Source organism: Protopterus annectens, chromosome 7.part0, assembly GCF_019279795.1.
Source record: "Protopterus annectens isolate FY-2018-M chromosome 7.part0, PAN1.0, whole genome shotgun sequence".
Classification (NCBI taxonomy): Eukaryota; Metazoa; Chordata; order Ceratodontiformes; family Protopteridae; genus Protopterus; species Protopterus annectens.
Genome location: NC_056739.1, coordinates 968,998,139 through 969,014,085, shown reverse-complemented (window position 1 = coordinate 969,014,085; position 15,947 = coordinate 968,998,139). Strand labels below are relative to the sequence as shown.

At 38.5% G+C, this 15,947-nt stretch overlaps 1 protein-coding gene across 1 annotated transcript in view; it reads right to left on the bottom strand.

The window, feature by feature from the left end:
- Positions 1-4,100, bottom strand: part of LOC122806810 (tropomodulin-2-like) — a 922,231-nt gene extending 918,131 nt beyond the window's left edge. Inside the window, exon 1 of the mRNA XM_044077540.1 lies at positions 3,906-4,100. The gene's annotated coding sequence lies outside the window, so the exon portion shown is untranslated. The remainder of the gene's footprint in view (positions 1-3,905) is intronic.
- Between the last annotated feature and the right edge of the window lie 11,847 nt (positions 4,101-15,947).

The window sequence follows — 15,947 nt, the reverse complement described above, 5'->3', positions numbered from 1 at the left end:
AATGTGCTCTAACATGTGTGTTGTATTACACAAGGAATATAACTTAATATTAAAAGTCAGGAAGGTGTATCAAAGAAAAGAACACATGTATGTTTCTTGTTTTGTGTGCAAGGGGCCAGTGATTTGAAAATAGCCCAAAGGTAATCTTTATCCACCACTGGCCAGATGCATTTTCTTGGGATGTGGTGTGGGTTTCAATGGATACGAGTTTCAAGGGCAGAGAAGTTTTAATGCCAATTATATTTTCATTGTGAGACATTACTGCTTTGTTTAGCAGATGTCTGTTAGTGTTTTTGCATTGTTGTGCTGCAAAATGTTAAAAAAATTCAAATAATCATTGTAGAAGAAAAGCAGTATGCACACAGTGTTTATGGTAAGTGGGGTGAAATAGCCAGGCAATGGGACACTGGAATGGCTGCAGGGGGACTCTGGTACCATATTGTGGTTGTCTGTTCTTCAGTTTGCGTTTGAAAGTTGGTATCCCACAATCCCACTGGAGTGGGTGGGGTTATGTAATTATGTACGCAAATCAGATATTAATCAGCGTACAGATTTGTACCTATTTTTCATGGGACTTGTCCAGATTTTTTATGTTTCCAGGTTGAGCGGTATGGGTAAAAACTATAAGGGTGCCCCTGTTCCTTGACCAGTTCCCTCACCATCCTAGCCACATCTGTCTCAGTCAAACTCTTAGAAGAGCGGCAAGACGCAAAAGACGATGGTCTAGAGAGCCTCTCCAGGAAGGGAGATGGTACCCTAGATGGTATCGGATCAGGTGACGGCAAGTAGACCACCAAGGAAGGGGCTTCCATTTTGAAGACTTTGGATCCAAAATCGTCTTGGGATCCAGGGATACCACTTTCATTGGATCTGAACACTTGTAAGGCATCTGAGAATTTGGATCTGACCTAGGCACTTTTCTCTTCAGTTTCAAGGAGGATGGAGCCTCAGCAGATCTAGATCTCTTTGTGTGGTCTCTCAGTTTGGATGAAGCAGATGGCTGGACTCCAGAGATGGCTTACAAGAAAGTAGAGGGCAACATCCCTTTTAGAATCAACATATTTTTCCTTGCTGTGAGAGCCCTAGGATTGAAGGCCTCACAGATATCACACTGCTTGTTCAGGTGTTCTGGACCTAAGCAGTACACACACAAGGAATGTCCATCAGAAAAAGCATCTTGTGCCCACATTTAGTGCACCATTTAAACCCTTTCTCCGACATTTTGTACACTGACGAAAAAGCTTTGACAGTCATTAGAATTGACAGATGTAAACCAATTGTCACTCATGGACTTGTGCAAGCTCGCACATGTGCACACACTAGGCATGGGAGATTTGTAGAGGGAGAGAGTTTTTAGATTACACTAGAGTAAAGAGATTTTATTTTTAATTAGTGGATAGGCAGGGAAAACAAACAGTGAACCATCAAAAATGGTGCCTAGAAGAAGGAAAGAGAAAGCAGAGCAACAAAACAGGATGAAAAAAATGCAGAAGAGGGAAATGCTAATACGAAAAAAAGATAATTTCCAATGACTTACCTGACTCTGAAAATAAACTTGAGAGCAGTAAACAACCACATCTGGACGTGAAGAGCGGCAAACGAGATCTGAGGAGAATGGGGACACCAGCATCATGGGTAGGGAGGAACACAATAGTTTGTAGGCATCCATGAGCTGAAATAATGGCTGAATCAGATCCAAGTCCCATACATTGAGGAGGAATGATAATTGACAACATCAGATCACATAATAAACTGGGCATGATCATATCAAGGTAGAAAACGCACTGGAACAACTCTCAGGTTTTAAAGCTGAGACAGTCCCATCACACTGCCACTCAAAACTGCATGTATTAACTCTAACTACTGTAAATGCTGTAATAGTCCCATCACATTGCCACACTAGACTATATCTGTACTCAACTAACAGCTTTAAAAGTTGAAACAGTCCCATTACACTGTCACATAGAACTGCACATGAACTACAGTTACACCTTTAAAGACTGTATCAAACTACAAGGTACCACACAGACTTAAGGGAGGCAATGGGGAGCAGCATCAGAAATACCAACAGCAGAAAATATTGTAACACACATGGGGCTGCCACGGAAACTTCTTGCTCTTAGAGGATGAGCAGTATGCTTAAAGGTACATGTCAAAATACATTTTGATAAGCTCCCCTAATTATTTGTTTTACGTGGCTAATCACACATTCCATCCTCAACACTGCACACACACACACACACCACAAAATATTACTTTTGGCATTTAGTCACTTTGATCCTCTCCCTAGCACAATAAGTAAGATCAATATGCCTTCCCATAACAAACAGATATGCAGCAACCACAAAGCACAAACTATGTGATTAAACCCATTGGCGGCCTTAGGCATAGGCCAACTAGGCGGCCGCCTAGGGCGCCGTTCTAGCAGGGGCACTTTTCCAGTATTTATTTAATGTAGGTAGACCAGGATGGGGGCACCGGGTGGTGTGGTAGGGGGCGCCTTGGAGCCCTTTTGCCTAGGGCACCAGTTGACCTAAGGCCACTCCACCTCCCCTGCAGCCCCAATAATCACAGAAAAGTGCTCTTCTCTGATAAACCCTGCCATATGGAAATAATTCAGCAGAGTAGTTTTGGCCAATGTTGTTTCTTTGTAAAGAAGTTCATTATGCATTACTCTTCATTAAAATGTTTGATATTCTAGTAAATCACTGAGGATTACAGTCAGAAAATAACGCTAGGTGTTAAGAGAGCCAACGTTCTTCTTCAAAAAAATCATGCCAATACAAAACCTGACGTTCTATTGACTTTCCGAATGAATTAGTGTAATATTTAAAGTGCCCCTGATTTGGGGTGCTTTGTCGCCCCATTATTTTTCGTTGCGTCCAAAACGCTTGAGCAAAGAAATTGTGAGAGATGGTGTTTGTTTCAACAACCAGCTTTCCTTAAAAAGGCGGGGTCCAGTAATTAAAAACAGCTATATCACAACTAACGGTTTCGATTCAGGCATTGAGCTAAAGTAAATGACAACAGTACAAGAAACATATAGGCGACATCAACTTTTGTCCACCGAGTGAATTGATGCATATTTATAGAACAAGCAGCAAATCCATAACCCGAACTCTTTCCAACACTGCTTTAACATTTTCGTTATTTTTGCTATACTAATGGGAGGGAGCAGTAAAACTATACCCTAACCAGCAGAGCATTCACAAATTCAATGTTAACAGCTTGGGCTCTCCACTTCTGGCAGCTACAATTGTCTAGTAAAGCAATGTTACGGCATATTACTATGTGTAGTAAACACGAAATCAACACCCCAACACACACGTTTGTTTGGCTGCCAATGAGAATTATGTCACTTGTCTTGTATGCAGTTTAACACGATTCATGCACTCCACCCTTGAGCAGTGATTACAGCTCAGGGACACAGCATCATGCTTGCAGTGGCGCTGGAGGGACCTAGGCGGGGAGCATTTACTGCAACTGCATTTATGCATCACTATTACTACATGGCTTACCAACCTTTGTGGTTAAGTGCTCCCCACACCCTAAACCTAATGCAAAGGCTTAACAACATCAAATACAATAATGGGCAACGTCTAACGGTCTGCGGAATATATCTGCATTTATCTAGTGCTCTCTCTCATACATGCACACAAGCATCATTTCCTTGCTGCCTCTCAAACATACACAAGACTGCAAGCCACTGTTGTGATAGTCGAAAACCAGTTATTTGTAAACACAGTGCTTTAGTTATTTCTACAACGCAGTGTTACACTATTTGCTGCACATACTGCCACTACAAGGATGCATCTTTACCAATGTTACTGTAGACAGCTGGGCGGGGCGACATTGCCTAGACACAATCTTGCTAGCCCACTCAGCTTGGGGCTAGAACTACTTACCTCAGATTTCCTTCCAGCTGAGGATACTACACTCTTACTGCTGTAATGTAGCACATTAACCCGGGTAACCGGTGCATTCAAGCAGTGCTTAATCCGTACAGTAAAAAAAATCACTACTCTCCAGTGTTTGCAGAAACGAGCCCCGACTTGCAGCAGCTCTGCAGAGCTGGACAATTACCAGAACAGCTACGCTTACGTGCCCCTCGTCAGCACAGAGGGGCGTTCCGGTAGCATTTCTCAGATTGGAGGGGGCTTTAAAACAAACTCAAACCAAACATCTAGGCTACTTACGTCCCACGTTTCATACGAAACAACTCGCAGATGGCTTAATCGTAGCAATTTTATGAACGGGTAACAACCAGTTTCATTCATAACGTTAAGGGGTTCGCTCTTCGAAGGATGTAGGCAGACATACTCCTTATAATTAACGGAGTGTTTTCTAATACATCTCAGAAACATGTTTTTGTCTGAGGAGAGAATATTCCTAGCATACCTTTCAACTATCCCTGATTTTGACTGAAATGTTATCTATCTCCCTTTTAATCCCTCCTAAAACTGATGACTTTTGGAAGAAAGATGGCGAATTACACTTAATAAACAATAGTAATTAAGAGTTATAGACTTTTTAACATCAAAATATTTATATTAATCCACATTCTCTTATTCTGTCAATGTCTCAAGTTAATAATGTAAATTATTAATTAATTTAAATTATTTTGAATACTTTAAAAGTGTCCGCGATTGTCCCTGATTTTTTTTTGGGGGATTTGTCCCTGATCCTGATGAAATTTGTCCCGATTGATGGAGAGCTATGATTTCTACAACTTTATAAATTAAAGTGTCCCATACAACTCTATACACAACTTTGTTTAGAAACATGAATACTCTAAAAACAAAACAGCTGACGGCAATTCATTTAATAAGCACACGATGGGCAGAAATGTGTACATTTTTTAAATGCAAAGCAGCTTGTGGGGGTAACAATATGATATCACTACAAAATGAAAAATTCCAACTACGCCTCTGCTCCCCAAAACTGTCACTTTGCTAGAGGGAACATACAAACAGCGTAGCTGCTAGAAGTAAGCCGTAATTAAATAGGTTGATAATTGGCAGGCGGGATAGCTGGACCATTTCGTTTGTGACTGCGAAGTGCACATAGTGTGTACTCAGTATGATGGCAAAAGAGCAAGGTGAATGCCCAGGGGATTTTGCGACGCTTTTCAAGTTAAATAAAATACAGGGCTGCGGTGATTTAACTGAACGAATGATACGTTTTATGAACTACACCTGGCACTGAGGAGCTGCATCATTAAGGAAATACTAGATTTGTTCAGATTGGACATTTGTTGGTAATTTATACCCTGCATACCTCACAACGTCTTGGTGCGTGAAATCTGGATAAAGCCTGAGAAAATGGGTGAGGGTGAAGGGGGGATACCCAAAAAATAGAGACCAGTTTTAAATTAGAAAGTTGCGAAAGTAATAGGGTTTGTATCAACATGCATTTTCTGAAGGATTTGCAGTCTGAAACTCAAATGTATGTCAATATTTGGTGACTTCAATCCTCAGATCATCCACCAAAAATAGAGACCAGTTTTAAATTAGAAAGTTGCTAAGGTAACAGGGTTTGTATTAACATGCAATTTCTGAAGGATTTGCAGTCTGAAACTCAAATGTATGTCAATATTTGGTGACTTCAATCCTCAGATCATCCACCAAAAAAATAGAGACCAGTTTTAAATTAGAAAATTGCTAAAGTAACAGGGTTTGTATTAACATGCATTTTCGGAAGGATTTGCAGTCCGAAACTCAAAATAGAGACCAGTTCTAAATTAGAAAGTTGCTAAAGTAACAGGGTGTGTATTAACATGCATTTTCTGAAGGATTTGCAGTCTGAAACTCAAATGTATGTCAATATTTGGTGACTTCAATCCTCAGATCATCCACCAAAAAAGAGAGACCAGTTTTAAATTAGAAAATTGCTAAAGTAACACGGTTTGTATTAATATGCATTTTCTGAAAGATTTGCAGTCGGAAACTCAAATGTATGTCAATATTTGGTGACTTCACTCCTCAGATCATCCAAGTGATTTGCCAGAAAACCACATATTTTATGAGGAACACACCAAAAATATGAGGCGAAAATCAGGACAGTTGAGAGGTATAACCTGACGTGAGGGCAAATGTTTTCCTGTAAATGATTGCTTCTGTGTTTCTGATCACGCTTCCAATGATTTACCTTAGGGACGATACATTTTCAAAAAAGTACAAAATAGAGAAGACTTGCTGCAGTGTTTTGCAGAGCAGACAAAATTGCACAAAAATATATTGTACTAGAATGTCTGCTGAAAATTTTCCTTGACAAATCAAAACGGACCGCAACTACTATGATCCTTTATGTTTGTATTACATAAATATCCACCTATAACATAGTAAGCATAAGCACCTACTAAAAAGAACGCATCTATTTATTTAAGTCGTTCAATGGTGTCTCTCACAACGATTATGTAGCATCAACTATTCCATTCACAAAAAGTAGACGTTACCGCTCATTACGTCTTGCATGCAGTCTTGTAACTATTTTAAATATTAACACTTTTGTTTAGTGAAATAAACTTAGAATTGCAATCAATGAATTTAACACAAGAACCTGTTTACCTTAATAATAGTAAACAGACTTACTTCAATGGTGGAGCTCTGAATTTATAGCTTGCAACTTTTTACCGAATGGTTTGTCCGTATGACCTTTTCACCTTTTGGTACAAAAGACAGCACGCACCTGGCTTCTTACATCAATTGTGCATGGTCCAAGGTTAGTCTTATATTGGCTGGTTCTGATACTTAAAAGCAAGGCGATGTATGTTCCTTGCAGCTTTAATATCTGTAGTATCTATGTCCAGATTGTTGTAATGAAATGTGATCTGAATTTCTCCACATAGAAGTATGAGCCAGTTATTTGTCAGTTTGCTCCACATTGTGAGAGACGATGTTCAACATTTTAGAAATGGGAGGTTGAGAACTATGGACACCAACATGCCATTTTGGTGTCCATAGTTCTCAATCTCCCATTTATTAAGTTGTCCTACTAAAGGTAGAAAGGAAAAAAAATGGTTAACTGATTATGGACTTTAAACCAGCCACCAGCCAGCAATTGGGCTTACATTTTATACAGTACAAGAGTGGTTTCTCTACAGTTATTGCCTTACAGTTTGTTCGTAGTTTAGGTGGATGCAATTTCCCCTAGATAAGAATATAAACTCTGGTCTCCCTTGAAATTAGGCCACAACAAGTTTATTGGGGCAAAATCAGTCAATAAAGCATAAACAAATAACACCAAGTCAGTAAAGATTCCATAAGTAGATCTGTGTTGTTATACTTACTATGTGTCAAAGCTTTAATATGATAAATTTCCTTTAACAAAACAAGTGAAAAATATAAAACTATTTTTGTAAAATATTTTTGGAAAATATGCACTTGACCCTTTTATGCACCTGCCCCATGAGGTCTTTCTTCAACATGAGATGAATTTTTTTCCAAAACAAACTTCTTGTCCTCCCCTAACTCGCAACACCTGACCACAGGCTAGATCCGGTACCCCTCTTCAATCTACAGGTCACAAACCCAGTTCCTCTCTACCTGTATACCTCTCAACCTCTTAATGCAAAAGTTCTGGACAAAACCAAAAATACATGCAGCAAATGCCCAAAATCAGGGATAGATTTTAGAAAGTTGATAGAATAATAGGTTTTGCATTAGCTTGCATTTTCTGAAGGATATGAAGTCTGAAATTCAAATGGCATTATTTAGTGATTTCAGTCATCAGTGATTTACCAGAAAACCAAACATTTTATGAGATACAGACTAAAAAAAATAATGAGGCAAACATTTGGACATTCTGTGAAATTCTGAGTAATTGAGAGGTATGCCGCTCCACACTGTTAATCCTATGGACCAGAGAACATATAGCAGAAACCCAGGGAAGGTGTCATCCTACTTCTATGAGAATTGTTCTATTCATACCATAGCCTTAATCCCACCCATAACTTCCAAAGTCCAAATGCAGTCCCAATGCACAGTCTTATTCAGCTGACTTTGGGGGTCTACCATGGATGCTTGCTTGTTAGTTGCTTGCAACATGCTTGCTGCTATTTGCTTGGAAATGCAAGTGCTCAAACTCCCAGTAGTCCGATCTCCAGCTTCTACACAGCACTCCCAAAACCCTCTACTATAAACTGTACAACCCTACCAGAACCCTAACTCTAACCCTAATACTGCTACACACTTCTCAACCCATGTCCTCACTCCCTTACCCTATATCTCCACTCCCCCTCCATAAGCCTAGAGTCCCAGATCATTCCCTAAACCAAACCCACCCTCTCTAAACCTAAATTCTCTGATCACTCCCTAACCCTAACCCCCCTCCTGTTCCGTCCCCACAGATGCCACACTTACCTTGCTCATATTCAAATAATGTGCTCTTAGGATGCAGCAGCTGTTTGCCCATACTTACATACAAGTTCAAATGTGAGCAGCAGCCTACATCAGCTACTAGACATTCGAGTCTATGGCTTCAAGACAGTGTTTTTTCAGAATTTGTGATTCAAGCACTTGCAGAAGATGCTGAGTCTGGTGATAATTACATAGCTCTCAACCTTCCATTTCTAAAATATGGAACACCACCTCTCATAATGTGTAGCAAGTGGGCAAAATGTAGAACACTTATGAACAATTTCAACAAGGAATATCACTGCATGGTAAAAAAAGTTCTACTTTACACTTATAAAAAGATATTTTGATGAGTTAGTATTATGCAGTATTAAAAATCCCTAAAACACAAGGGTGGTAGTGCAAGTGTATAGAAGGAACCAGTAACAATTAAACCACACCAGTCAATGAAACCACAAACTCTGCCCCAGTAGTGTAGAGGGATAAAGCCGTGACTTCGACCCAGATGACCCAAGTTCAATTAACAGCTTGGGCATTTGACACATTTGGCAGGAAAGATAGGATGTTCCTATCATGGGGGGAGGGTACGTGCTGATGGCTTTCCATTTGAGTGCTAGTGGTGGCTGATGCTCATAGAAGATTGACATCAGGCTGGAGGATGGGGTAGATAGTTAGTGCACACCCTTTAGGGTAAAGAGGGTGGAGCACTATAATAGTTTCCATCATCCAGCCATTCACAGCTTGTGCTAGGCACATAGGAGAGGGACACAGGTCAGCAAAACTCCCCAGACCCTGTCGATGATGATAGGACTCTTGATGTTCGACCCACACCTTTGTTGAGTGTAATTACAATCTGTAAGTTGAGCCGTTAGATGGAAGGTGGATGGAAAAATAAGTTGAAGGAAAAAGAGGGGTCTGGATGAAAAAAAACATGATGCCACAAACAATTCCATGCAAACCAAGGGTGTTTAAACACTTTATTTGAGCACTTTAATCACTTCTGATAAAGTTCCTCGTTGGGACTAAAGCACTCAAATAAATTCTCAAAACAGCCATAGTTTACTTGGAATTCTTTGAGGTAGCATTGACTGGTGAGATTTGTTCATGATTTAATATTATTTACTATGGATATGTGTTAAAACATTTTTAATGAATGTGTGACAGATCCTTTCAATGATGTACAACACAGAACATGGACATTTTTAAGACTAAAAATGAGGAACATTCCTTGTAATGAGGTACAGTTATGACATGATATATGTCATTATCCAGTACTTTTTTTCTTACATCATTAACATTTTTTGATTTTTACGGGATTTAGCAAGTAATGAATGCTTGAATGAAATGTTTTGGTTATACTTGCACATTGTGAAATGTCACTTGCACCTAAGTCAAGTTAAATGACCAAATGAACTCTGTGTATTTTTTCTGAGTAGAAGATGATCAGTGTTACAAGAACAACAAATTAACCATGTGATAATTCCAGTGCAATTGCTTAAGCAATACAGATGAGGTTCTGAAACTTATACCTCTCAGCTATCCAGAATTTTGCATAAAGTCTAGACTATTACCCCATATTTTTGGTCTGTGTTTTATAACATTTATGTTTTTCTGGCAAATTGTTGAGGAATGAAGTCACAAAATGACAGATGTTAGTGTTTCAGACTTCATATCCTTCATAAATGTATGTTAATGCAAAACCTATCATTCTATCAAGTTTTTTTGAGTTTATAAGAGCAATATTTAAAATGTATTCATGATTTTGGGCCTTTCCTTCCCATTATTTTTGACAGGCCTTATAATCTGTGAGGCAAATCTTCATTCATTCAGCCATCCCTCCATTTTTTTTCATATTCATTCATTTTCTGATATACTTTTCAGGGGTGCGGGGAAGTCAGAGCCTAACCCGGATTTTTTAATTATTGTCCTCAATTTATGGGTCATAGCTTAAAAAAGTACCAGCCAACGTAATTTCTTAAACTCATCTCCCACCTTTCCATCAACCTCATTAGCATGTCCCCACATAGCTGTTGAACTACTCTGCATGCATTGTTACACAGATGGATGTAAAATGTAGAAAGGGAATGTGAATTTGTTTAGGTGATGCATGCTGCCACAGAAACAGTATAAAACGAGATAGCATAGCAAGTATGCAGGAAAGCAAGAAAATAACTGAAATTTAGGATTCTCTGGAAAATCTAAGACAGCTGAGAGCTATAGCTCTGATTTCATAAGTTCTGATTATGCATTGCAGTCCTCTTCCACAACATTGCACGTTAGAGCACATTTCTGTTGCATTCTTCTGTTCTACCTGATGCAATCAAACTGTGTAGACCATTGTCCAGGTATCCTAAGCAAACAAGCCAGACAGTGGTACAGCAAAATTGACCCAATTTACAATTAGCCGACAGAGCAGTCAGATCACAGTGATCAAAAATCCAGTTTTCCAAGTCAGTCAACCCAAGTTAAGGAAAATGAGTGCAAGGGATATAACTGGTTGAGTTGGACAAGGGGTGAATAGAATTAAATGTCTGACTAGTGTATGGAAACATGTTGAGGAAGCATGCTTGGGTTAATGATAATGTTCTATATGGTGCATAGGTTCAGTAGTTTAGAAATGAGGAAGGACTTTTGTTTCCTGTGATTGCCTGTGGAATACAGCACTCAACATTCCATCTCCAAAATGTAGACTGCTACCTTTTATAATGAGGAACAAATGGGTAAATGTGGAATACTTACTAACAACTTTAACTAGGAAGTGCACAGCATGGTTAAAAAGTTTTAGTTTATACTCATAAAAAGTTATTTTGATGAGTTAATATGATTCAATATTATTTATAATGGATATCAGTTTAAAAAAATCTTAACAATGAACTATGTACTCAGCATGTTAGTTTTTCTAGGACACATCTTGGTAAAAAGTGAGATTATTAATATATTATTCTTTCATTTTATATTACTTTCTGGAGTTTGAGTTTGTTGTGTCTTTATGTGTCTGCATTTTTGTATTGACTTTGTGCCCCACCCAGTCTTGTCATCACCACCATGAAACCATATCACATTTGACCTGTAGTTCTGAGCTTCCTAGCACCTAGGACACCAGACACAGAGTTGTGAGAGTTGGGGATCACAGGCTTTTATCCTATAGGGGATTAGGAGATTTTTTTCTGCTCCTTGCCCCTCCTCCTCCCATTGGCTGCTATGCTAGGATCCCATGCACACTCATTGTAACAAGCTAGACAGTAATGCACTCCTTGGCAGGCTCTTGTTTTCATGTCTTACCTTCTAACATGGAACATACATTTACAGTCTGACCCATATGTGTTGCTTCTACAGCAGGCAGTAGGACATATACTGAATCCTTCCACTGTGTTGCATGAACTGGCATCAGCCACTCACTGATACCCTCCTCACCTAGCAACTCCAGTTCATTGTTAACCAATCAATCATACGTTTCTTGGTCATAGACATGGCCTCACTCTTTTGTGCCACAGAGCTAGCTTATATATGATTTTTTACAATACTCTTGGGCATTTATTGTTTTTATGTAGTTGTAAGAAGTTTGTCTTCACTATGTTTGTTCTACCCAGCAGGTTATAATCATTTAACAAAATGAATAAAAAATAAATTAATACATGTAAATGAACAAGCACTTTTTCAGTCCTGCTGTACCTTATCCTTCCTGCATTAATTGCTTAAGTAGATAGAGCAATGCCAACTATTTCAAATGAACCCATGTAGGAAACATTTAGGAAGCTTGGGTCATATAATATTAAAACATGCTTAATACAAACATGTACAAAGTAAAATCTATGTGTTTTAACTTTTCTGCATCAACTTATTGCGTGAATATTGAGTCTGACACTAAAGGAAACCTTTTCCTCTGCTGTGTTTACTGATCAGGTTTAACAGCAGCCTGTATAGGCTTATTATTTTGATTTTATTTCATTTGATAGTGCTGCTATTGCATTTCCATCAAAAAGAACAATATAATAGTATTAACTTATGTAGCCGAAAAGCAGATATGAAATGTTATAGCCATCCAGTGTGTTTTTCATTTTTGATTTCTGAATGGAGCTTCTGTCCTCATTCGTTTTACTGTGGCTCAAGTTAACACTGATGACAAAATGTGTGTTGTTATTAGTCTCTGTCCCTGCCTTTCGGTGCTGGTAAACCAGATTTATTACTTAGCCTGTTATACTGTGTACAGCTGTGAGGGTTAAAACATTTTGCCTGTGTATCCGAGGCACAGGGAAATGCTGCAAAGACCATGTTCTACAAAGGATGAATTGTCAGTCTGTAATAAATTTCCACGAGCAGAGAAACCTTTCACTTTATTTGCACATCAACAGGGCTGTGGCTGATTTTAATTAATGTTAAATATTCATACTGTATTAATGCATACCTCTCAACATGTTTTCTCAAGAATTCTGGACAAAGCCAAAAATAACAGGGAGAACAAAGCTCAAAATCAGGGACAAGTTTTTAAATATTATTCTAATTCACTTAAAAAGTTAACAGAACAAAATGTTTGCATCAACATGCATTTCCAGAACAAGAAGACTGAAGCTCTGACTGGCATTTCTGATAGACTGTAATCCTCACATATTTTGCTATACCCCCTTGAACCCCCTCAGCTGATTTTCATTTTGCTACAGCTTGTAGCAAAACTGTGGCACTGTTATGTGCAGTAACTGTAGTGGTGCAAGAAAATGTTTTGATAGGTCTTATTTCCCAAACTGAAAACAGTAGCCTCCTTCAAACAGGGGTCAGGGTTCTAATAGTAGCCTCCTTCAAACAGGGGTCAGGGTTCTAATAGTAGCCTCCTTCAAACAGGGGTCAGGGTTCTAATAGTAACCTCCTTCAAACAGGGGTCAGGGTTCTAATAGTAACCTCCTTCAAACAGGGGTCAGGGTTCTAATAGTAGCCTCCTTCAAAAAGGGTTCCAGGTTCTAATAGTAGCCTCCTTCAAATAGGGGTCAGGGTGCTATATCCCTTGATTAGACTGCTACATGTTATATTCATTTCACATTTTAACAGTTTGCACTTTTACAAAATCTGTCATTTTTACATCAAGACCCAGAAGATGGAAAAGTGATGCAGGCTTTTACATGTTTTCAGTGTTTGTCATTGCGCTTCCCTCTGCTACTTTCCTGTGTCAGTAACATAATCTCCATATACACTGAGTCCCTGTTCTGGAATTTTTTGCATGTGTTGATATTGATTAATGAGGGAGTAGATGCTGTAAGAGGATATAATATTTATGCCTCATATTGGCAGACAATATTTGGTTATTGAGAAATGTTTGTTGTATGCAGTACAAGTAGTAATAAAATAAAATTGCTTAATTACTATTTTTGCCTTCAAGACTAGTCTAGCCATGAAGGACCTTGGTATCTCAATATCTCTTTCTACTAATGTTTAGCCTTTTAAACCTAAAAATAAGACTGAAAGGATAAGTATATAAAACAATCCAAGACACATTAAAGACAATAATGAGAAATAGTATAATTTGTTTACTTATTTGGAAAATACTGATATTATTAAAAGTTAATATAAGAAGCACATTATGGTGGATCATTAGTGCTACTGAATACATTTCTGTTTATATTTATTCATTTTTTTTGCAGTTTAAACATTTCTGAAAAGTTTCTGTCATGCCACACTATGAACTGCAATATAGTGGTGAGGTTCTATGAAATAAAGATAGGAATCAAAGTTATGTAGGTAGTTGCATAAAAAATCTACAATGTGTAACATAATCTAAGATCTGTATCTGTTATGTATATTACCATAGTATGTAGCAGTTTAAACTTTCATCCAGTCATGTGTGCAGATTCATTTTCATTCATCTTCTGTTACCTAGTTCATCCTTTGCAGGCCTGTTGGGGAGCCAGTCCCTAAAGAGAATATAATATAATATAATATAATATAATATAATATAATATAATATAATATAATATAGTATAATATCTTCTTCTTCTTCTTCTTCTTTCGGCTTTTCCCAGTTAGGGGTCGCCACAGCGGATCACCTTGTCCGCACATTGAATGGCAGTGGAGTTTTACGGTGTCAAGTTGCCAGCCCGGCACCCAACCTTCCACAGAAGGCACACTCACACGCACACCTAGGGCCAATTTAGAGTGTCCAGTCCACCTGCAGCATGTCTTTGGGATGTGGGAGGAAACCGGAGCACCCGGAGGAAACCCACGCGACCACAGGGAGGACATGCAGACTGACAGAAGGCACCCCAGCCGAGGATCGAACCGGAGAACCTCTTGCTGTGAGGTGGCAATGCTAACCACTGCACCACCGTGGCCGCCCATAATATAGTATAATATAATATATAATATTTATGTGTAACTTAAACAGGTGCACAGATTTATCGGTCTGATTTCTGGAAATGTTATTTTTTATGTAGAATTGCTTTCTTATGCAGTAACATTATGAATCAGCTGTTATCTTCCCTAAGTGATTCTAAAGTTAATACCAGTAATCTGACTACTGGATGCCATAGCAGTGAGAAGTTGTTCATGAAAGAGTAACATTGTGATGTCATATGTCAATTACGTGTTCAGCATGCAATTAAAAGTACATCTGTACTGCTGAACTGCAAATCTTAATGTACACTCTGTAGAGTCGTAACTTTATGTTGTTTAATTTGCTAAATATTTTTATACAAGAATAAAGGGTAAGTTGATGGAGCAAGGAAAGTGAGAGAGACATGGAATTTTGACTGAGAGAGTATGAAGTCCATTCAAAATCCAATCTAAGCAGAGTGCTAACAGAAATGATGAACAAAGAGAACTTGTACTGCAGACATTGTTATTCGTTATAAGCTGTACTAGTCTTGGCTGAAGAAGTTATTTTGACAGTTATGGTATTTATTAGCATGAACAGAGATACATCTTTTGTTTGATACTGTTTCTGTAATGCACAGTTTTAGCAGTGTTTACAGAGACAGCTCATATATCCCGAGCAATAAATGTTTACAATGATATTGCATTATAAAATATACATAGAGCTAATTATGAATAGGAGTAAGTGAAGGACTACCAGGACCCTTCTTCAGTAACTCATAAGTTACTGCTGCAAAATGAGACATTCCTTCATTAAGTTTTCATTAATGTTCTACTATCTGCTTTGTCCTGTTCAGGGTTACAGGGGAGCCAGACCTTGTCTAAAAAATTAAAAGGCTGGCATAAGACAGAAAGGTAAGTGAGCATCTTAAAAAATAGTTCTGTGAGAAAAAAAAATATTTCAGTACAGTTTGGATGCTTAAACATATGAAATATGTCAGAGAGAGAGAGAGAGACTGTGTATGTGTGCATGTCTTTCCAAAAACTTATGTGGCAGAGTTCATGACCTATCACAAACATAGTTAAAGTTTTTATGTATTTACCGATTATCATACTGATACCAGCGGTAGTGTTGCTGCGGTAGCGTTGTCTCCTCACAACAAGATGTTGTCGCGTTCGATTCTCAGCTAGAGCATCTTCTGTGTGGAGGCATGCGTGAATGGGCATGCCTTCATTGAAGGTCATGTGTCAGGGCTGGTAACTCGGCACGTAAAAATCCACTACCAAACATTAGCG